The sequence below is a fragment of the Pezoporus flaviventris genome, unplaced genomic scaffold (genome assembly GCF_033815535.1).
Source record: "Pezoporus flaviventris isolate CSIRO_AGI_PZ_B2104156 unplaced genomic scaffold, CSIRO_AGI_Pfla_v1 ptg000010l, whole genome shotgun sequence".
In the NCBI taxonomy this organism is placed as follows: domain Eukaryota; kingdom Metazoa; phylum Chordata; class Aves; order Psittaciformes; family Psittacidae; genus Pezoporus; species Pezoporus flaviventris.
In genome coordinates this window covers 2,016,681-2,040,676 of record NW_026892558.1, presented here as the reverse complement: position 1 = coordinate 2,040,676, position 23,996 = coordinate 2,016,681, and the positions used below count along the sequence as shown (strand labels likewise).

Below are 23,996 nucleotides of genomic sequence, written 5' to 3'. Positions count from 1 at the left end.
GTGCCATTTGCCACTTCCAGGAAAGTTTGTTTAATTTTGAATTAGTTGTAAGCTCTGCAAATCATGGTTTTCATGTGCTCGACAGATCCAGTCACAGATTAACAACTCTGTTCTCTGAGGACTATCTGCAGCAGGCAAGCTCCAGCCCAGGGCTGCAAAGGCTGGAGCATGAAATGGCTGCTTCCAGCACTGGAAATAAGAGCTGAGAAAGTGAGGAAAGGTGGGGAGAGCAGAGGGATTTCTATGGTGAGTGCAGGAGGTGTTGAGGTACTTTTGGCAAGGGCCTGTAGGGACAGGCCAAGGGGAATGGCTTTAACCTGCCAGAGGGGAGACTGAGATGAGCTCTTAGGCAGAAGCTCTTCCCTATGAGGGTGCTGAGGCGCTGGCACAGGGTGCCCAGAGAAGCTGTGGCTGCCCCATCCCTGGCAGTGCTCAAGGCCAGGTTGGACACAGGGGCTTGGAGCAAGCTGCTCTAGTGGAAGGTGTCCCTGCCTGTGGCAGGGACTGGAACTGAATGAGCTTTAAGGTCCTTTCCATCCCAAACCAGTTTCTGATTTTACGATGGGGTCAGAAATGGGTAGGTGCTGTTGGAGATCTCCTCATGAAAGTTTTACCATAAGCTGGTCTAAAAAGATGGTTAATGACGAAGAAGTTCCCATGATAGGTGCAGAGCCAGGCACTCTCTCCCTGCTCCTCCAGAAACGCTCTCCCATGGTGGCAGGAACAAGAAGGGTATGTGCCCTCAACACTGGGTCACATCCCCAGCTAAGCAACCTTCCCATGCAGGGAGAGTTTCTTCTCATAGCTGCTCCAGGGACAGCAGTAAGAGATTCAGAGCTTGGCTGCTGTGCCGTCATCCCAGAGGCGATTTCAGTGGGAAAGCTGGGATGCCCCAGGGGCATGTCTAGGGCACTTTCGGCTGGCATACGATGGAGATATGCTGCATGATCCTGCAGCATTTGCCATTGCAGAAACGTGGGGCAGGCTGGCTGGAGCTCTGGGCTGCTCCTCGCGGCACCCTGCTGCTGACATCTAAAGCTTGCACTGTGTGTCTGGACACAGCCCCACAGCGTGCCCCGTGGACGCGAGTGCAGATACCATCTGACTCCCTCTTGTCCTGGCAAGAAGACTGTCTTCCTTTATAATGCCGCAAACCAGATGCCAAAAACACACTTTTGCCATCCAGTGGAGGCAAGATTGTTACGAAGGGAGGCGTTGACACAAAGTGCCTTTGGGGTAAATGGCACGGAGCAGCATCCTTAGTTCAAGAGGCTGTCTGAGTTTAGCAATAGTCTCTTGTTCCCAGGCTCTGGGCCAGGGTAAATTGGCTGCAGTGTACTTTGGGAATGAGGCTTTTGCCTTCAGGAGAAAAAGAGCTTAGCACAACTCTGCTGAGAGTCCTTCTTAAGCTCATCCATGCAAGTGACGGCTGCCAGTTCCTTGGATGGGCTTGTTGCTGGACTTCCCTGGGTGTAGGCAAAAGCTGCCATTAGCAGGTACAATCAAGAAATACAGATCTGAGGGCAGAAAGAGGTAGAGAAGCAGGAGGGGCCTGTGGATTTAGCTTGCTTTTATGAAGTAGCCTGAGTTGATTGAGTGGCATCTCCCCAGTGGGGAGGAGAGGAAGGCAGAGACTGGGACAACCACTCTCTCCATGCTCTGTGAACACAAGTGTGTATTCCCCATCGTGAAAAGTATTTTAATGCATCACACAGTATCTGGGAATAATCAGAGTACAGAGCCTCAGCACCACACCCTGTCCAGCCCCTGCTGCCCTGGATGCATCCCTGCTCCTGGGTCTGGGTGGTGGGTGAGGCAGAAGCCAGCATGGTCTGCTCTAGCTGAGAGGTCCTGGGGGGTTCTCTGTTGGCTTCTCTGCTGGCCCCATCCAGCTGCTTTGCCCAGGAGTCCTTCAGATTTCAGGGCTGTTTGCCCTGCAGTGGGAAGAGTGGATTGGAAGAGGCACAATAACTGGAGTCTCTTAACCCATGTGGCTCCCATCCTCACTGGAGAGTATGGCTGTAGCTTAGGCTCATGGGCCTCTGGGTTGCCTAAAAAGGGTCTCCTGTGTTAGCTGAGATGTTTGAGGCCATCTTTGTCCTTGCCTTCAGCCACCACCCCACGACATGTCTCCTGTGAGCCCTGTTTCATGCCCACCAGGCTCTATCTCAGTACCCAGAGCATCTCACGTAACTGTGGAGACCTACCTTTAGGCAACTGAATTGAGCTCTTGATGGTCATTCTATATACAGGCTGTCCTGGGATGTGCCACTTCTGCTGCTCAGCTCTTGGGCTCTCCATTCAGCTAGGCTGTCTGGATGCATGCACCATGAGAAGGTAGTGGATATATTCAGCCACCCTTTCCCAGAGGGCTCCAGAGCTGGACCAGAGCGAATGACAGCCGCAAGGTCTGGTTCAGGGAGCAGAGCAAGCCTCATTTCCCACCCTGCACTTCGACCTTCCCTGAACTCAGAAGAGACATCCCCATTTCCTATTTGAGGTGCAGTAAGCCAGCTGGATGGAGTCCAAAAACAATCTCTTCTCATGGTTTTCACTTAGAGCAGGGTTTTATATTTAAATTACATACACCTTAAAAAACAAAGGGTTACCGCTTCTTGAAAGTCTTAGGCTTATAACACTCTATTAAATTTCCTTAATCACCAAACTTGCAAATGCTGCCAGTTCAGTGGAGCAGTCACAGTCAAGGCAAAGTGCATAAAACCCTGGTTTCTTGAGGAACTAATGAATGCTTTGACAGAAGCTGACTTTTCTGCAGGTGCAGGGAGACTATTCACTTCATATCCATTTGCTTGCCTTACTCAGCTCGACGACTTCTTCAGCCAGGACTCAGAAGAGAATTGGCAATCGAAATAAGCAACAAGGTGTGTTTTAATCCTCTGGGCATAGAAAAAAATGAGGTGTGAAAATCCACTAGTTCTAAAAACCTTGTTTCCGGTCACTACATACATCTGTCAAGCCAGGTCACTGACAACAGGACTTTCACCATCAAAGTTGGTTTTAAACAAGCTGTTGTTTCCCTTTCTATTTATCCAACACATTCAGGCTTCATCCCAGGTAGTTCTGGCCAGGAGCAACTCATGTCCATGCTGTTTGACTCTCTCTTCCTTCAAATCAGAGCAGCCCCCTGCAAACTGCTGAGGCATGGGTCTCAGGTCCATGAGAATGAATTTGAATAAACTCATTAGCAGTTACTTTGTCTAATGCAATTTAGTTGAATTCCACTAAATTCTGTTATTTGGTACAAATGAGTAAATAGATGTGCAACACCCATTGTTCTATAATGTAAAACATCCACATTTTAAAACTCTGAAAAATGGGTATTCATTTATATGGTGACCTAAATATGTGTTCCCGTGCTAGAGCCACAGCAGAATAGAGCTGGGAGGGATCTTGGCTGTTCAGCTCATCCATCCTTCCACCCAAGGCAAGGTTAGCTGTGATTTTTGGCCCAGCTTCATCTCGTGTGTTATTATGATTTCCAGTAATGGATATTCCACAACCTCCACTTTGATCACATAGCCACCTACTAACCAAAATTTAGCAAAGTGTTATATTTAGCTGGAAATCAGCATATATTAATAGTTACTAGGGAATGTCCTTGGAAAAAGATATAGTCTCATCGCAAAACAAGATGAAAAATAATGATTTCAAACATGATTGCATTTGAAAACTTAATTGGACTGAAACTGTTCTGTGCACCAGACCCCACTTCAAACCCCCTCCCTCTTTATTTTTAGGCTTCATCAGTTCACTGGCCTACTTTAGTGCCAGGACGACTGAAGAGTACAAGATGATAGTACTGTAGTGCTCAGGGTCGGAAGAGCAGAATTCCTTTAAGCTGCCATTGCTGCAAGGAGGAAAGTCCTTACAAATCATAGAGTCATAGAATGGTTTGGGTTGGAAAGGACCATAAAGTCCATCTAGTTCCAACCCCCTGCCACAGGCAGGGACCCTTCCACTAGAGCAGCTTGCTCCAAGCCCCTGTGTCCAACCTGGCCTTGAACACTGCCAGGGATGGGGCAGCCACAGCTTCTCTGGGCACCCTGTGCCAGCGCCTCAGCACCCTCACAGTAGACCACTTTGCTGCTGATTCAATGCAACTGCTCTGCTTGGCTCTCCCTTAGCAGTTACCGGGCTCCACCAGCAAGTTAAAGCAGAGATGAGCTGCCAGGGCCAAGCTCGCGATCTCCTCTTGCTGTAAAATCATAACAAGGCATTTTGCTTTTCAAACTCTTTTCTAACCCAACGGGAATAATTTATGAAGGAATCCTGACTATACTTGTTGTTCAGTTCATTATCTTTATGATCCCGTCCCTAAAAACACTTAATAAACCTTAAGGAAATACAATCTTACAGGCAAATGTTTTGGCTGAACACCTGCTTCAGTTCTGGAAAGGGCTGGTCTTTTGTCTCTTTAATTGCCTTTTTGACCTTTTCAGAATACAGACTCTTGCATTAGCCGTAGGACAGCCGCACAGAGCAGGTGACACTGAACCCCTGGCTACGTGTCCCCTACAGATGCTCTTGCTCCACAGCTATTTTGATGCTAACCTTTCTGCAGGTTCTGTTATTCATCCCAGAAAGGCTCTTCAAAAACCCCAAGGAAGAGTCCTGCCATTTCCAGAATGTCCGTAGGGAGTCCCAGTGGCAGTTTGGAAGAAATCCTAGTTTTGTGATGCCAACTCTTCAGCCTGCATCAAAATACGACTGCAGAACATCATTTGCATACATGAAAATGCTTTAGAAGAGAACTCAGCAGTGCTCACCCCGTTTATAGGAGAAGCTCAGCCCTGAGTGAGATGGTCCATGTGGGTGAAGCTGGGCTACATCTATGCCACAAAGGGAAAAGCTTCAGAGGTCAGCCTAATGCCATCTTAGTCTGAGCTTGAGCAGCAAAGACAGTGGGCAGATCTAACCCTGAGACCAGTTTTGGATGTGTGCTCTGCTGATCACACAATCTGAGGGCTGCTCACATGAGGTGACTTAGACATCTGCAAGGATATGACGAGACCCTGGGGATGATGAGACCATGAGGATTTTGAGACCATGGGGAGCAGACAGGAAGGAGGTGCAGTCTTACTCCAAGGGGTCTGTGCTGGACCATCTCCTCCAGATTAACATACAAGCTTATCATTTCTTACAAAATAATGCCCTGGGGAAGCTGTGCCTTTTTACTCAATAAACCATGGGCTAGTGCACACTCTGGAAGTGCTTGAGGAGATGTTGAAGACCCCTTCCCAGCTTCAAGGAGATGAGCTACATGGCAAGTTATTCCAGAGTGGGGCTTGTTCAGCTTCCTCCTCTGTTTTGTATAAAATAATTAACTGGCGAAGAGGGAGAGACAGAGAGAACATGTGAGTTTATAGCTCATTGCCTAGGCAGTCATCTAGAAGGAGAAGACCTAGTCCCTGTTCTCAGGACTGTTTAAGTTAAACACAAACCTGCTGCGTGTAACTCTACAAACTCTGCCCAAAGACCTTCTTTGTACCCAAAGGTAACCAGAAAATTAAAACAAGGCTAATGAGAAGAGATAGGTGTGGAATTTCCAAGCCAACAGTGGCCTCCTCTGCCCAAGGATCACTGATGTCTGGAGGCCACATAATTCATTGTGGACCTCAGGCCCTGAGTCTGTTGATGGACTGAATGTCACCAACATGACCAAGCATTTTGAAAGTACCTGCCACCTTAACATCTGAGTGATAAAACCAAAAGGATGTCTGGGGAATAGAAGGCTTGTCACCAGTCTGACTTGGTTGGAAGAGTTGATTCTTCCTAATTACTCACATCTGTTGGTGACAGATTACTTTTTTAGGAATGGAGGTGTACCCTCATTTTTGCCCAGTTCCTACAGTTTTTAGTGCGGAAGACCCTGGAAGAAAGGTTTGGCCTTATTACAAAATGATTTAGCTGGAGCTGCCTCCTGGCCTTCCATCAATGACATGTCATTGCCATGCAAGTCCTTAGACAGTGAGTGGTGTGTTTAGGGAGCCTTTGTTCTTGTGTTTGGTGAATTGATCTCCATCTGAGAAAGTATAGCTGTCAGAATTAAAAACAGCCCGTGAAAAAGAGGAGCAGCCTGACTTCAAAGGGCTGTGGTTCTTCTCTTGTGGCCTCTCCTAACCTGCATGCAGCTGAAAAACTTGTTTGACCCAATTCATTCCAGGCCTCCTTCTTCCCCTCCGACAGACAAAGACGCACAAACAATGAGTGCATTCAGGTGCAGAAGAGGGAGGGAAACACAGAGAGGCTCCCACTGCACACACCCTGTTCCCACAGATAAGCACTGAGCCGGAGGAGTGACAGGTTATCTTGGGCAGAACCAGCTACATGCAAGGTCTCCTTGAAGTCAGTGGTGTGTGTGGAGAGATGCTATCTTTTATTGGGCCAACTGGTAGAGTCAGAAGAACTAGATATGCTCTAAGGCGCACAAACCTTTCTTCAGGCCAGGGAAATACTTGGGCTGCCTGAAGCCAGGAGGTGCATGAGATGTCCAAGGAGGCACAGAGTGGGTTGGTCTGGTGACCCATCAGACACTTGACTCTAAGGGAGTCCTTACAGTGGCCTTCCAGTACTTAAAGGTGGTCCACAGGAAAGATGAGAAGAACTTTTGACACGGGCCTGTAGGGACAGGATGAGAGGGAAGCTGTGGCTGCCCCATCCCATTGCTCAAGGCCAGGTTAGATGGGGCTTGGAGCAACCAAGTGGAAGGTGTCCCTGCCCATGGCAGGGGTTTGGGACTGGATGAGCTTTAAGGTCCCTTCAACTCAAACCGTTCTCTGATGTGTGATGTTTAAGTAATTCTCTTTTTTTGGACCAATTTAGCTTCCAACACTACATGACATCTCATCTCCGACTGGCATATGTCCAAGGGTGGCACCACAGCATCAACCCTTTCCACCAGTTTAAGCTGCCATGAAAAGGTCCTTCAAGGTCATTACCTGGCATTAACAGGGTGCCTGGGCTGGAGGTTGTGACCTTGGAGGTTTCCAACACCTGATAACATGCTCAGGAGACTTACTCCTGCAGCAGAGATATCAAATCACTCCCAAGCAGAGCTGGCTACAGCAGGCAGCCCTTTCCTCCTGCAGGAGCACAACCCTACACAGGGAGAATCTTTGGATTTTTTTTTTCCCTATTTCTATTTTTAAATGAGCTCCGAGCTAGAACTCTATTTTTTATTTCAGTGATGCATGTGCCTTCATTTCCTCAAGCTGATATTTATTCATTCCTTCCTCCCTTCTCTTTTCCAAGAGAAATGTCTTAACATTTGCAAAAAGGAACTATTGTTTTTGCACTTTAGAAATGTGAATGTGTCACTATAGCAATTATCTCTTAAACTTAACTAAACAGGCCTAATGCTGTTAAGCTTAATAGGGACTTTGTCTCCTCTGAGCACTTTTCTCTTTATTAATGACTCATTGTAAAGCACATTATCACTGGTGTCACTTTCTCAGTCCTGTTTTGCTGCAGCTGGATGTAGCATTACCTCAATGCAAGCAGATCTCAGGCAGGGATCTTCCAGGGCAGCACAAACAGCTCTGCAAGTTCTGTGTTGGATGTCGATGATAAGATGCAAGTAGAAGACCAGATAAAATCATCAAGCAGCAACCAGATGTGTATGGGTGTCACTGCCAGGTGTCTGAGAGGGCTTGGTGGCTGGTTCAGTGCAGACAGAAGTAGACTAGTAACATGCCAAGTGGTTTAGGTTTGGAGATAATGCTGCTGGGAAAAAGGCCAAGGGACAAAACCAAGACGGTAGGTGGACACCTTGAGCTTTGAGGTGGCTCTTCAAGCATGTGCTCTGTGCTGCTACACACAGTATGTGTGGACACAACAAATACAACTCCATACAGCCTAGACCAGGCTGGTACCTCTCATCACCAATAAATCACTGTGTACAAGAAGTCCTTTGTGAACTTACTTCATATGGGCTAGAAATGAGTTTGTCTCAGACATCCCCAATCACCCACATAAACTCTATTCATGGAGGAGTCCTCCAAGCTTATCCAGCAGTAATCATACCAGTAGTGCCTTCAGGTAGAACTCTTCACAGGCATCAGTGAGGCTCTACAGGAGACAGCACCATGAGTGATTTTAAGCTCACACATCTGTTTAATCTTTTAATGTTGAGGAAGATATCCCCCAGTGCCATGGGGTAGTGGTGGCCTTGGCAGTGCTGGGGAATGGTTGGACTGGATGAGCTTAAAGGTCTTTTCCAACCTAATTGATTCCATGTTTCTATACACAAGTGACCAATCACCACTGGAGCTGTGGTTTCTATGTGCATGTTCCCTCTGGTTACTGACCAGTAGTTAGTAGGTTGAAATACCTGACACTTGCTGTGGGCTTAGATCATGCACTAAGAAGTTACAGATGCTCAGCTGTGTCAGGATACCATTGCGCTTCCCTATTTAGCTCTGTCTGCACTCTCAGCTTCCTTAAACATTATTACCCTGCAGGTATTGGTATATCTCACCTGTCTATTCCAGTTTAAATGGTGGTGGCACCAGAAACGTATGGAGAACTAGGTGGGAGAAATTCTCACTTTTCAGATGGCATTTCGCTGAGCATGGGTTAGGAAGGCGATACACAGATTTATCTGTCTCGGTAGGAGGTGGTGACAGTCCTTGTGCCTGTCACCTGAAGGTTTCCCTTGAGTCCCGATAATGTGAAGTGTTATAACTCATAACTACAATCAGGCACTTCCAGAATAGCCGGGGTGGGAAGACCTCCCCCAGCAAGCTCCCTGCTCGCTGCTCCCAACTCTCATGCTCCTAAAAGAGAAATCATCTCCTGCCAAGATATTTCACTCGAGTGGCAGGAAGAGTTGGGAAGTGAGCAGAGAGAGACTGATCCTGACATTCATCTCAGCAGGGTTTCAGAAACCCGAGCAGCAGCATGCACAGCTCACAAAGGTGTCTCCCGGCAGTTGCCACCAGCAGAGTACATTAAACTCCCTCAAACCCAGCATACACATCCCTGGCCAGCCTCTGGGATGGGCAGTGTTATCATCTGCTTCCAAGTGAGCCTTTACCCAAGGTCCAGATGATGACTCTTCGATCATCATTGACTCCCAGCCCAATCCCAGGCCTGCTGCTTTGCGGTTCCTAAGCGATATATCACAGCACATTTATTCTGACACCTTGTGAGTGCACAGGTTAGTGCTGCTCTGCCAGGCTCAGCAAAGGCTTCTAAATATATTAGTGGAGGGAAAGGATCTGGGATGGCTTCCAGTTTTAACCAAGGTCACATTGGCAACTGCTGGTGTGCAGCACAAGGATGCTAGACACGGCATCTCTCATGTGAGCTGTATTCCACCGCTTCTGCAGTGCAATAGAAAGAAATGGGGAAGGATGATGGCAACAAGAAGCCTGGGAAATCCATAAAAATTTGCTGTGGGTATGTTTTGCACTCAGGATCTTTGTACCTCTGGTTATTTTTCTACAAAACAAACCTCCAAACCATGTTACTTACCTGCCTCAAACGGTAGACTTCGGCATAATGTTCTTCAAAGAGCTCGGAGCTTTGGGCCCTTGATTCATCCTAGCAGACAATTTTCCCATTAGGAAGCAGCCAAATGCTCCAGGGAAACATACACTGCTGGAAACAGCACCCGCATTCCAGATTTACCCAAGTCTCTTGATGATGCATCCTGCAAAGAGCTCTCCTCCTAGCCACAAGAAAGGGCTGGGAAAGTTTAGGCAAGGCCAAGGACTAGAGGTGAGACACATCAGAGATGAAGGTTTGAAATCCCCCCCTCTGGCAGGGGTGACTCTGCGACTCTCTCCATGGGAAACGGAAGAGACCTGGATTTGTAATTGCATCCCTGGACTGGAGGAGGAGACCCAGGAGGAGCAAAAAGAGACACGAATAAAGAAGAGATGCATATTCTGAGACAGCCAGGAAGAAGCAGATTGCGCTGGCTGAGGATAGGGTTCAGCAGAGGCCAGTGTAAGAGCCCAGCAATAAAGCAGAAAAAAGTTTTACCCGCATTGGCTTTCAGTGGGGTTTGGGAGCCCCTTAAAGCTGAGACAGCTTTCCCAATGCTGCAGTGAGTCAGTGAGAGCCCTGTGCTCCTGAGAAAGCAGGCGAGGGGCAAAGTCAGTGGGGAGAAGGAGCAGGGTGATATAAATTACCTCTCCAGCTTTCTAGGCTTATGACTGAGAGCTGTGCTGGGGTCTCACTTAACCCTGATACATGTGAGTTGGAAAGGAAGCTGGGAGCATCCTAATGCTCTGTAGTGTTGTGTTTTGCCATGATTATTCATTTGTGGTGAGCAGAAGGTGGGGTCGGGGTTAGATTTACCTCCTTAAATACAGAATCTCAGACTGGTATGTGTTGGAAGGAAGCTTAAAGCTCATCCAGCTCCAAACCCTGCCACAGGCAGGGACACCTTCCACTAGAGCAGCTTGCTCCAAGCCCCTGTGTCCAACCTGGCCTTGAACACTGCCAGGGATGGGGCAGCCACAGCTTCTCTGGGCACCCTGTGCCAGCGCCTCAGCACCCTCACAGGGAAGAGCTTCTGCCTAAGAGCTCATCTCAGTCTCCCCTCGGGCAGGTTAAAGCCATTCCCCTTGGCCTGTCCCTACATCCCTTGTCCCAAGCCCCTCTCCAGCTTTCCTGCAGCCCCTTCAGGCACTGGAGCTGCTCTCAGGTCTCCCCTTCAGGAGCCTTCTCTTCTCCAGGCTGCCCCAGCCCAGCTCTCTCAGCCTGGCTCCAGAGCAGAGCTGCTCCAGCCCTCGCAGCATCTCCATGGCCTCCTCTGGCCTCGCTCCAACAGTTCCACATCCCTCTTGTGATGCTGCCCCAGAGTTGGACCAGGATTGCAGGTATCATGGAGCCATAGAATAGAAACTTCTGCCTGTCTCCCCCCTCTGAAGCTATTAGATATATTTCAAGCCGGCAAAGGGTTAGGAGTTCCAAAGATACCTTTATGCCTTAGGTGGAAATAAGGTGATAGGCAGAAGAGAAATACTACCCCAGTGCCACAGGAAGGGGAAAGATGTCAGGGACATCCCTGAAATACTGACAAGGGAGAATAGTGCTACAGAAGTCCTTGGCTGCAGGATGAGCATCAGGCAGGCTGCAGAGAATCCATCTGTGCCACTAATCTGGTTCTCTAAAGCCACCCTTAGTTACTAATGTGCTTTGACAGAAGAGCAGGCAATGTTTTGTCTACTTGCCTTTATTTTTAGCTGCCTTGGGTCAGCTACTCAGACAGTAGCATTAGGACACCTGCATCTCCAGATCTGATCTGTGGCTCTGAGCCAGACCCTATGCAGATAGTAAGCCTGCATTCACTAATTTCTCCCTTTTCCTCAGCTCACCTTGCTCCCTCTGGTGCCTCCACCTCCTCCTAATGCTCCCAGGAGTGGCTGTGGTACCCTGCTCAAGCCTCACAGAGTGGACATCTCCAAACCCAGTGCTCAAGGTCTGCTCTTGGCATAATCTTAGACTTGGTCCAAGGCTTTACAGAGGAGCTTAGTGGCTGAGCATTGGGATAGAGGTTCACTTCCCTAATGGGGTGTCTACATCTCACTCCTGCCCTCCTGCACTGCCTGTATCAGAAGATAGAGCCACAGGAGCATACCTCTTCCTGCTCTTGTGAAACCCACAGGCTTTCCTCCATCATATGAAGAAATTAGTCGTTATTAATGTGCTATAAGTGTTGGGGAGAGGGCACAAACTTCATATGGATTCGTCCCGAAGTCAGACTGTGTCTGAAATGACCATGTGGCCTTTGAAACCACTACTGTGCTCACAATCGGTGCCAAACCCATACTCCAGCATGACGTTCTGGGTCTCCCTGTCTGGAGGAGTAATGGCAGGGATGTCAGCCCTCAGTTGTCCTATTCAGTTATTCTTCCATGGATTCCTGGACAGAGGTTGAAAAGTTGACGTTACAGTTGGAACCGGGCTGGTTGGACTCTCCAAACCGGAGCATAGCTTTGGTCTAGAAACCATCCAACAGTGTCTTGCAAAACTTCCAGGATTTCATGAGTTGGTCTGGAACAGGCAGTGCCGCTGACCCCAGGCATTCAAACACCATGACTCAGCCCCCTCCTTGACTCTTCCAAGTCTCCTTTCCTCTCTGGGTTTGCTTGAGGTTAAGCTTGGTTCATATTTTCCAAGTTTCTCTGCTCTTCTTCTCCCCAGCCTTTTCGGAAGGCCAGAAACTTAACTGTTCTCTGGGTTGTGGTGGGGTGTTCCTACAGGCAGAGGAGAGGAGATGCTCTAACCCCTGGAGCAGGGCCCTAAGTAACGTTGTTATGTGATTTATGGTAAATTTGGCAGCTCTTCAGTCTGACTGTTGATTTAATTGCCCACAGATCCTGCCTTCTCATTAACACAAGAGGTCAAGGAACTGGCAGGAGTTCTGTGATTTGTGGATGAGTATTTAGCTTATAAAAACACCCCTGTCTTTGCCTCCCAGCGAGCCTCCTTGCTCATCCAGCTGTTACAGCTGTTCTCCCCTATCCTGAGCTGCTCTACCTGACTCTGCTCTTCCTTTTGCCTTTGAGAGGTGCCTTACGCAATGCCTCTGCTCAAACACACCTTTGGCCAGCTACACGATCACTGCAGCTGCAACCGGACATCGTAAATGCTCATTAAAATGGATGTATTTTAATAATTGCAGTCCAGGAAACGTTTTCTTCCTCTGCAGCAGTCGGGGGGAAAGGAGGCAGACAGGAGGACAAATGATCAGGGCCCAGGCAGCATCCAGCAAGTTCTCTGAATAAAGAAAGAGCATCTGCCTGGATGCAGAACGCATGAGTCTACTGAATACTGCAGCAACTCTCAGCTGCACCATGATCAGACCTAGGGAATCTCCAGCCTATGTTTATAATGCACACTTTAAAACCCGCTTTATCCCAGGGAATGCTTAATCCTTCTTTCATAGGACTTGATGGGAGAGATTTGTAACTCCTTAGGGGAGGCCCAAAGAAAATGTTCTGTTCTTCCTTGAGTCTCCCTGAAGACCATGTCTGGGGCTGAGAATTTCCTCAAAACCATGGGTCACTCCTTATGATGTGTCCGAGCCCCACATGACTCACATGTTCACATTCTGTGTAGACGAGGCCTGCAGTGCCATGGATTAGTGGTGGCCTTGGCAGTGCTGGGGAACTGTTGGACTTGGTGATCTTGAAGGTATTTTCTAACCTCAATGATTCTACGATTTTACCTGCAAATACTTACTACCTTCTGGTAACCAACAGGAAAATGTTACTCCAAAGGGACAAAACATGGGTAAAAACCATTCAGCATAATTCTTTCCTTGTTCCTGGGTTATTGAAGGGCTGACTTGAAACTACAATGGGCCCTTGCTCAGTACTCCCCATCCTGCTCTGCACTGAAAACAGTAGGTGACACTCTCAGCAGACTCTATCTCTGGTGTTTTGAGCAGCATTCCATGCTCAGCTGTCAGAGCTTGCAGCATCTTAAGGCTCTGCAGCATCCAAGATGCTGGACCATGTCCCTGACATCCCTATTCTGCTGGAGCAGCAGGGAGGTGCTGTGTGTGATGGTTTGGTGCTGGCAGAGGATGTTCTGTGTATGATGGTTTGGTGCTGGCAGAGGATGTTCTGTGTATGATGGTTTGGTGCTGGCAAAGGATGTTCTGTGTGTGATGGTTTGGTGCTGGCAGAGGATGTTCTGTGTATGATGGTTTGGTGCTGGCAAAGGATGTTCTGTGTGTGATGGTTTGGTGCTGGCAGAGGATGTTGTGCGCGATGGCTTGGTGCTGGCAGAGGGTGCTGTGTGAGATGGTTTGGTGCTGGCAGTGGATGTTCTGCGTGTGATGGACTGGTGCTGGCAGAGGGTGCTGTGTGCGATGGTTGGTGCGGGCAGAGGATGTTCTGTGCGCGATGGCTGCAGACAGGCAGTCTCTGGCACCCCTGTGTGGCCACTGGCACAATCACAGCCCGGAGGACACTGCAGCTTTCCCTGGGGAGCAGTTAGGGAAGACCCCAGCATTCTTGCAGGGTCCAGAGGGGAGACTGAATCCTGTTTGTGGAGCACGCCCTGTGAAGGATGGGAGCCCTCCTGTCCTTTCTGCAGGGCCAGGAGGTCCTTACGGATGTGGGCACCTTCAGCAAAGTGCTAATGAAGGGACCAGGCTTTGGGGTTTCAGTGCCTGGACACAGGGTGCGATCCTGACTGCTCTGTTCCTACAGCTGATAGAGGGAAGCACGGAAATGAGCTTTTCTTTACCCTGATTCACTGCTATCAGTAGAGATATAAGTTGTATCTACACAGTTTATGGCGATACCTGTAATCTGACTTAAACGTCAGAAAGCTAGTGTTGAAAGGCTCTGGGTGGTGCAGCACTGATGCTGTTAGCTGGGTTTAACGCTATTGTGTGACCCCCAAATTAATTCTTTGGTAAAACAGATGAGAAATCAAAACTAACCAAAATAAACCCCAGTCTGCCCCTGGCCAGGCTGCCATCATGGTGTTCCAGTGAGGTGCCATGAGAAACAGTTCCTTCCACCCCCATTCATCTGGCCTCCAGCTTACCCTGCTGTGTAACCCATCCCTCTCATTACATTTGGTCCCCAGGCTACTCTCTAATTTAACTCCCATTCCTTGGGAGCTCAGGAAAGCTGGATTTTCCCCAACCCCATTTCCTTCCCCTCTCCATGCCTCTTGGGAGAGGTGGGAAAGCACTAGGGGGGGAGTTACACTCACCTTGCTGAGGTGTCAGGGTTGGGAGCAGGATCCAGATCTCTTGCCTCTGAACAGGTAGCCAAGGGCAAGGTTAGCCTTTGCAAACATCGGTCCCTCCTGGGCCATGTGCAGGGACATGGTGGGCACATGGCTGTGCCATGCATGGGTATCATGCATGTGGGGTGTCCCTCAGGTGATGACAGGAGCAAAAACAGCCTGGAAGGGCTCTTCTCCCAGTGGTGGAGAGTGTAGGAAAGAGCCCAAGGGCTTAAAGCTGATCCCAGAGTCCTGGAAGATAGCAGTGGGCTCAGTTCACTTCAGTGACACCAAAAGCTACCCTCTGTGTGGCACTGTGGCCATCGAGAGGGCATCTGGGCCAAGCAGAGCAGCCTGTACACCACCCAGACCTCCACCCAGTGCTGAGCAGGCTTCATCCATCGTGGGCGGAGGCAAGGTCCTGATCTTAAAATCAAAGGCCCTCATGCTGTTGTGTTGCTGGATGGATCCACAGGAATCCAGGAGGGATGTCCTGGTCCAGATCCTTCCCAGTACAGAGCTGTGTCACTGGGACACAACCAGCTGCTCCAGAAGGGCATAGACACAGCCCGGGACTTTCTCCTGTTCATGGAAGAACATCCTGGTGTCCCAGCAGACCTCCATGTCTGAAACCAGTTCTTAGCTTGCTGGCAGAGTGCTGTACTTTAAAATTGTCATATTGTGAAGTAAGCTGCAGCCACAATTACCTCTCACAGCACTTTTCCCAGTGCAGATGATGCTCAGGGAATGGAAGAGATCCCCAGGCTATGGCCGTGAAGTCTTAAATCTGAGAGCAGAGAAGATACAGTCACATGGAGGTGTTGGGATGGCCTCTGGAGGACAGAAAACTCATTACTTCTAGAGGAAGAAAAAGACAGCATCCAGAGGGGGTCAAGGAGCAAGTTAAAACAAACTTTAAAGTGTCTTTTTGCAGAGATGCAGCTACAGGACTTGCCACTGAAAAGGTTGTCACTGCCTTTTCATCTCTAACTCTGGCTCCAGGAAGTCCCTAAGCAGCATTCCCAAAGGAAGGGGCTGTTAGAAGAAATTAAGTTGGGAGCTGCGTCCAATTCACACCTTTAACCCCTGGCTGCTGGAAGTCAGGTCACTGCTTGTGCTGTTCCTAACAGCATTTCCCCAGCAGTCTCCATCCTAAAGGGCTGGGTGTAGGAGGTGATACCTGTCCCCATGGCAGGGGCAGAGCTCCGCAGCCTGCTCTGGCTAGGCCAGCACCAGATCTGGAGTGGGTCTGATGATGGTTACGCTTGGAGGGATCTCATAATGATGACCCTGCGTGGTGGGTTGGGGTCTTGTGTGCAGCTCTGGAGCCACCAGCACAAGAGGGACGTGGAGCTGTTGAAGCAAGGCCAGAGGAGGCCACAGAGATGCTGCGAGGGCTGGAGCAGCTCTGCTCTGGAGCCAGGCTGAGAGAGCTGGGCTGGGGCAGCCTGGAGAAGAGAAGGCTCCTGAAGGGGAGACCTGAGAGCAGCTCCAGTGCCTGAAGGGGCTGCAGGAAAGCTGGAGAGGGGCTTGGGACAAGGGATGTAGGAACAGGCCAAGGGGAATGGCTTGAACCTGCCAGAGGGGAGACTGAGATGAGCTCTTAGGCAGAAGCTCTTTGCTGTGAGGGTGCTGAGGCGCTGGCAGAGGGTGCCCAGAGAAGCTGTGGCTGCCCCATCCCTGGCAGTGTTCAAGGCCAGGTTGGACACAGGGGCTTGGAGCAAGCTGCTCCAGTGGAAGGGGTCCCTGCCCGTGGCAGGGATTGGAGCTGGAGGAGCTTTGAGGTCCCTTCCAACACAAACAGCTCCAAGATGCCACAGTTTGACAGCAGGAGCGCGGCTGAGCCCCAGGGCCCACGGGCACCCGGATAACGCGGTGGGTACCCATGAGGTGCCGTGTCCCCTGTGTCACTGCCGGGGTCACGCTGGGGCGGGCGGGGTGGGGAGGGAGGGTCTCGGCAGTGCGCAGTCGCCGCCACCAGGGGGAGCCGCAGCGTCACCGCCCACCGGTACCGGGGAGCTGGGAGACACCGGGATGGAGGGAACGGTGGGATATCGGGATGTGGGGTATAGGGAAGTGGGATACCGGGATAAAGGACATATCGGGATCGAGGGGGAAGGAGAGGGTACAAGAATAGGAAGGGTACTGGGATGGGGAACACCGGATGTAAGGTAACGGGATCAGGGGAGGTGGGGATGTTGTGTCAGGATAGGAGGGGTACCAAGATGGGCAGCACTGGGATAGGATGAGTACCGGATGGGGGTACCAGGATGGAGATATACCACAATGGAGGTACTGGGATGGACATGCTGGGCTGAGGAGCACCGAGATTTGGGATATGGGGATCGAGGGGGAAGGTAGGGGTACAAGAATGGGAGAGGTACCGGGATGGGGAACGCCAGAGGTACTGGGATGGGGAATGCCAGGATATGGGATATCAGGATCAGGGAGGTGGGATGTTGTATAGGATGGGAGGGGTACTGGGATGGGAAACACCGGGATAGGAGGGGTACCAGGATAGGGTCCTGGGTTGGGGAACACAAGGATGGGAGGGGTATCAGGACAGGAGGGATACTGGGATTGAGGTGCCTAGGTGGAGGTGCCAGGCTGAGGAGCACTGGGATACAGGAAGACTCAGATGGGGAGAAGGGGATTATACTGGGATGGGGAGCACCACAATGGGGTGGGTACCAGAATGGGTGAGCACCAGGATGGGTGAAGGTACTGGGATGCAAGCACACTGGGATGCAGGAACAGGAGAGGGTGATAACAGAGGTGCAGGAGCACCAGGATGGGGAGCATTAGGATGGGAAGGGGCTGCTTAGACGCAGGAGCAGGGAGGTGGAGGTGCCCCAGGCTGCAGAAGCACCAGAGGCAAGCCCATTTCCAACTATTTGTAAAGACAGGAGGTGGAACAACTGGTGCAGGGCACAGAGATGGGTTTGTGGTGTGGTGCTGAAGACTTGATGATGCCCATGAGGTGCCTGGCTGCATGTGCGCACCAAGGTACCCAAAGGCCCTGCTCAGAGGGTACAAATACCAAGTACACCGATACAACAGCTGCTTTTCTGGTCTTTCATAGAATCATAGACTCACAGAATGGTTTGTGTTGGAAGGGACCTTAAAGCTCATCCAGCTCCAACCCCTGCTACAGGCAAGGACCCCTTCCACTAGAGCAGCTTGCTCCAAGCCCCTGTGTCCAACCTGGCCTTGAACACTGCCAGGGATGGGGCAGCCACAGCTTCTCTGGGCACCCTGTGCCAGCGCCTCAGCACCCTCACAGCAAAGAGCTTCTGCCTAAGAGCTCATCTCGGTCTCCCCTCTGGCAGGTTAAAGCCATTCCCCTCTCCTGCTCCTACTGGCCCTTGTAAAATGATGCGCACTGGGGAAGCCAAGAGGGAAGTATTGGTCTCCAGAGGGGGCACCAAATGGTGCAAGGAAGAAGGGATGGGTGGAGATGGGGACACACTTTTGGTTCCGTGCTGCAAACATGGGACAGGTGCAACCCCATGGGTTTAACTGTTATATGCAGATGAAGCAAACAGCACCCTGACTTCAGGATAACATTCTGAACTGGGATGGCAAAAGAACACTCTAAATACAGGTGTGTTGAGTGTTAAATAGGAGATGTTTTGGTTTAAGTAGCATGCAGGGATCATTCCTAAAACAAAGCTATTTCAATGGGAGCTGAGTATTTAGCTTAATGTAATTTGTCAGGCTTTAATTGTGTCTGTTGTGACAGCAGAGTTTGTTTGCTGCAGACACTGGTGCATAAGGATGGACCTGAGTTGGCTCAGCCCCAGGGTTTGAAGCACCCAGGCCTGACAGCAGTGGCTTCTTTAGCCGACAGAGAGAACATGTTCCTGCCGTCAGCAGGAAGCAATTTGAGAGCTGAAAAGCCAGGGAAGCATGACATTAGTTTTTAATTCAAGACTGAGAGGGACGAGCATGAGATCTGCTTGTTCTGAACTCCCGAGATATGTGATCATTCAAGATCATTCAAAGAAGAGAGCGTTCAATTCAGCGCAGTAGTCAATGGCAACCTCTCATGAAGATATGAGTTTGCTTTCTTATATCTAGCATATCCATTAAGAATTATTTCATATATAGATATATTAATTCTACATTTAATTGCATTTTTTATGCCATTTCTATTCAAGGACAGACTCACAGAGAAGCATGGACTTCTAATTCCAAATAAGAATGTTTTTCCCCGCTCTCAAGTACTTGCTGTTAAGAACTGAATATTAGAATCATAGAATCATAGAATAGTTAGGGTTGGAAAGGACCATAAGATCATCTAGTTCCAACCCCCCTGCCATGCTCAGGGACACTAAACCATGTCACCCAAGGCTCTGTCCAACCTGGCCTTGAACACTGACAGGGATGGAGCAGTCACAACCTCCCTGGGCAACCCATTCCAGTGCCAAACCACCCTCACAGGAAAGAACTTCTTCCTGATATCCAACCTAAACTTCCCGTGTTTCAGTTTTAACCCGTTACCCCTTGTCCTGTCACTACAGTCCCTAATGAAGAGTCCCTCCCCAGCATCCCTATAGGCCCCCTTCAGATACTGGAAGGCTGCTATGAGGTCTCCATGCAGCCTTCTCTTCTCCAGGCTGAACAGCCCCAACTTCCTCAGCCTGTCTTCATACAGGAGGTGCTCCAGTCCCCTGATCATCCTCCTGGCCTCCTCTGGACTTGTTCCAATAGTTCCTTGTCCTTTTTATGTTGGGGACACCAGAACCGCACACAATGCTCCAAGTGAGGTCTCACAAGAGCAGCGTAGAAGGGCAGGATCACCTCCTTCGACCTGCTGGTCACACTCCTTGTTTCTTTCTATTTCCCTTCCCTGATTTTCTATTCCCCTAACTTATAGGTAAACAACAAACCCAGGGCTTTGGCCTTGATGTGACTGTAAAGCATTTGGAAACAAATGTGCAATAGTGCTGCTGTTAACATAGTCAGGGGGTCCGGGCATTTGGGATGTGAAAGGATTCAGCTGACTTAGTGTGTCTCAAATCCTAAAGCCTAACAAGGTCAAAGGGGGAGGGAGCAAACAACAGAGGAGCTTCACAGGCATCTCACTGTCTCCAGGATCTCCACAGGGAGTGGCTTGTTCCTACCAAAGGAGGAGATAGCTCCTGTCCACCAACCCCTGAGTGGATTTAAGACACCTAAATTAGAGCTGTGGCATTGCCTAAGGAGGGTTTATTGCCCTGCCCAAAGCTGTGCTGTGCAGGGATGGAGCTGGGACCTTCAGCACTGAGACATCTTTGCTCCCTCCTTTGCTGCGTGCAGGAAGGAAGAGCAGTAGAGGTAGGAGGAAAACCAGGGGGGCTGCAATAGATAAGGGTGGAGACAGAAAGCACACACCTCAGTGCAGGCCGAGTAGGACTTCCCAATGTTTCCTCAGTTAATGGTGTTGCTGTTTTGGGCCTGTACTATCTGATTTGGTTTACAAACTGAGGTATTTTGGAGCTGGTTGAACTGCAAGGATGCAAGTATCCAGCTCCACCAGAGATGCTCTACTGGATGGCTGCTGGAGGTCCTGTGTCACCCATGTGCCCATGCAGATGACTGAGGGTGTCTCAGCTGGCATAAGCCAGCAATGTTTGGGCAATTAAGTAATTTATATTTTATATTTCTATTTCTAAAATTTCTATTTGTGATGCTGATGCCATCCGGGATAGAAACCAGCGTCCCAAGACTCACACTGGCACAGCAGTTCTGCAGACAGAGGAATATTTGGGAATGTGCTGAACCAAAGAGCAACTCAGTAAAGGGGGGTCTACCAAAAAGGTTTAAATACAGAAGAAACCTTTTTTTTTCCCCTCCAAACTGTAATTTCTCTCCCTGCTCTCCCAAATGTGAAAGAAAAATGTCCTCATGTCAACTCCACATCTCACCACTGCTGATGACTTCAACCAGACAGAAGATGGGAGTGATGGCAACAACATCTGTGTGAGAAAAGGGTATCAGGCAGTGATGTGGTATTCCATGTTATAGCATGGCTATGGATGCTGAGGGTGAGGGTCTCTAAGAGATATGATGTAATGGTCTAAGATAAATGGTGGTGATTCTCCTCTGCTGCACTCTGGGGAGACCCCCCCTGCAGTCCTGATCCAGCTCTGGGGCAGCAGCACAAGAGGGACGTGGAGCTGTTGGAGCGAGGCCAGAGGAGGCCATGGAGATGCTGCGAGGGCTGGAGCAGCTCTGCTCTGGAGCCAGGCTGAGAGAGCTGGGCTGGGGCAGCCTGGAGAAGAGAAGGCTCCTGAAGGGGAGACCTGAGAGCAGCTCCAGTGCCTGAAGGGGCTGCAGGAAAGCTGGAGAGGGGCTTGGGACAAGGGCCTGTAGGGACAGGCCAAGGGGAATGGCTTTAACCTGCCCGAGGGGAGACTGAGATGAGCTCTTAGGCAGAAGCTCTTCCCTGTGAGGGTGCTGAGGCGCTGGCACAGGGTGCCCAGAGAAGCTGTGGCTGCCCCATCCCTGGCAGTGTTCAAGGCCAGGTTGGACACAGGGGCTTGGAGCAAGCTGCTCTAGTGGAAGGGGTCCCTGCCGGTGGCAGGGTTTGGAGCTGGATGAGCTTTAAGGTCCCTTCCAACCCAAACTAGTCTGGGATTCTATGAAATTGTGTGTTTCAGCAGCATTCATACAGAACTATGGCTCCAAGTCAGTTTTCTGAATGTCCAGGTGAACACACCAGGAATTGTGTTTCTACCTGGGTGTTCTCAGGTGAGAAGATGAACAATGTCAGCAAACATCCCCATCTCATGAGCCATAAACGTCCAAAGCTGGGACAAGATGTGCACTAGAACTGCGGAGGAACAACAACAACACCTTTTTTCTCAGTGCTTGTTCAGTACCCAAGTCAGATTGGTGCAGGGTTTGCCACAACGATGTGGGAAAAGGGCTGGAAATAGTTTTACTGTTGATCAGGGTGATGGTAGTGAGAACCTATTCCTTTCATGGTCACAGGTACTCCTATAATTTGTTCCTCATGTGACCGACTTCTGCACAAAGCCTAGAGAAACCAACAAAACATCAGCTGCAACAGTCAATGTCTCAGAGGCAGAAATCTAGCTCTGGTTGACTACGTTTATGTAAACTTTGCTGCCACATTTCACCTGCCATGAACTGCAACCCAGGAGCCCAAGGCAGCAGTTTCAAAGGCTGGTTCCTGCTTTGTCTGCACCAGGTTCAAAGCTGGAGCTGCTGCTGGATGCGTTGTGAGATGTGGTGCTGCTGGGGCAGGAGAGGCAGTCACTTCCCTGCTCCTGGCTCCAACGAGTTGTGATGTTGAAGATGTCGGAAGGGGATGGCGAAGGATGGGGCTGTGGGTACGTAGGACGTGCTTGAGTTAATGAGTCCAGTGAGACACAAAGGACCTCCCCAGTCTGGTCCTTGGTAAAGGTATTGGGCCCCCAGTGACACTTTGCTGCTCTGAGATATCCCCCTGCAATTCCCATATATTATTAGGAATTACATATTCCCATTATTATGGGGAATTAATATATTCCCATATATTAGGGGAAGATACACTCTTATGGAGAAGAGCATATTCTATTTTACATAGATATGGCTTATCAACACCTCTTCCAAACCCTGTGACTCCACGGGAGTCAGGCAGAAGAAAGCAAAAGCATGAATGAACAATAGTTTCAGGCTGAAGATGGGAAACAGAAACCTTATGTATGTTGGAAGTATCTTAGCTACTTGGGGCTATCAGATATGTTACCTGATCTTTAGGCTTGCAGAGATGTTGGTGCTACCAGTGCCTGAGATCTGGTTGATGGATAAATCCTTTGCAAAGAGCCTGTTTTAACTCACACAAACTCAAATCTATTAAAAAACAAAACTCTTTGTTTCTACAGATATTTTCCTTCGTGCATTTCCTCCCTGGTGCCCTTGGTTGGATGGTGCCCTCACAGGGTGGTCATAGCCTCGTCACAGCCAGGGATGCCACAAGGTTTAACTCTTCTCTTTGCATCCAAGCAAACAACCCAAATAATTCATCCGGGATTTCCAAGGTGATGTCTGCATGTGGATGTTTCCCAAGGTGAGCAGGAGCAGACTTGCTGAGCTCAAGGCCAGCAGGCACCGTCTCCTCTGATGCCCTCTCTTACGCAGCCCAAAGGACCTCACCCATTAATCCCCATACAATATCCACCGGTTTCTTTAAGCCCTAGCACACTATTTTATAAGCCTCTATTAAATGCACACACACAAAAAGAAACAACTTTGATTAAAGATTGCAGGTCCCACACCCTTAATTACCTTTGCTGTTAAATGCTTGCAACTAGATTTGTCTATCTTTCATGTCCTGCCATGCATCCCTGAGTTTCTTGTCAATTACAGTCACTGTGTCCTGGAGAGAACACATAGAAGGAGATTAATTCAGGGCTATCTTTGTAGCAAAGTTCAGCCCTTTCTGAAGTCTAATCCCTCCTAAGAGAATCTGTCACTTGGGGGAGGTGTCCAGGTTGGGGTTTTTCTTTAGAACTGGAGAAAATCATCTCCCATCACCTTGATCTCCCATGACTCGTAGCATGACCCTAGTGATACGTAGTGCCTTTCCTTACAACTTGCTAGAATTCAAAAATGATTCAAATACATCATCAAGAATTCAAATGTATCATTAAGGAAGGCTTTTACCTAGTGAGATAGCTAAGTAGAATCACAGAATCATAGAATAGTTAGGGTTGGAAAGGACCTTAAGATCACCCAGTTCCAAACCCCCTGCCGTGGGCAGGGACATCTCACGCTAAACCATATCACCCAAGGCCTCGTCCAACCTGGCCTTGAACACTGCCAGGGATGGAGCATTCACAACTTCCCTGGGCAACCCATTCCAGTGCCAAACCACCCTCACAGGAAAGAATTTCCTCCTTATATCCAACCTAAACTTCCCCTGTTTAAGTTTTAACCCGTTACCCCTTGTCCTGTCACTACAGTCCCTAATGAAGAGTCCCTCCCCAGCATCCCTATAGGCCCCCTTCAGATACTGGAAAGCTGCTATGAGGTCTCCACGCAGCCTTCTCTTCTCCAGGCTGAACAGCCCCAACTTTCTAAGCCTGTCTTCATACAGGAGGTGCTCCAGTCCCCTGATCATCCTTGTGGCCCTTCTCGGGACTTGTTCCAACAGTTCCATGTCCTTTTTATGTTGAGGACACCAGAACTGCACACAATGCTCCAGGTGAGGTCTCACAAGAGCAGAGTAGAGGGGCAGGATCACCTCCTTCGCCCTGCTGGTCACGCTCCTTTTGATGCGT

The 23,996-nt window shown here is 49.5% G+C and overlaps 1 long non-coding RNA gene across 1 annotated transcript; it reads left to right on the top strand.

Annotated features, from left to right (window-relative positions):
* Positions 1 to 16,681: 16,681 nt before the first annotated feature.
* LOC133267825 (uncharacterized) lies at positions 16,682 to 18,835 on the top strand. Its single transcript, XR_009742883.1, has 2 exons — positions 16,682 to 16,770; positions 18,470 to 18,835. It is a non-coding gene; the product is annotated as an uncharacterized LOC133267825 (long non-coding RNA).
* Positions 18,836 to 23,996: the final 5,161 nt, after the last annotated feature.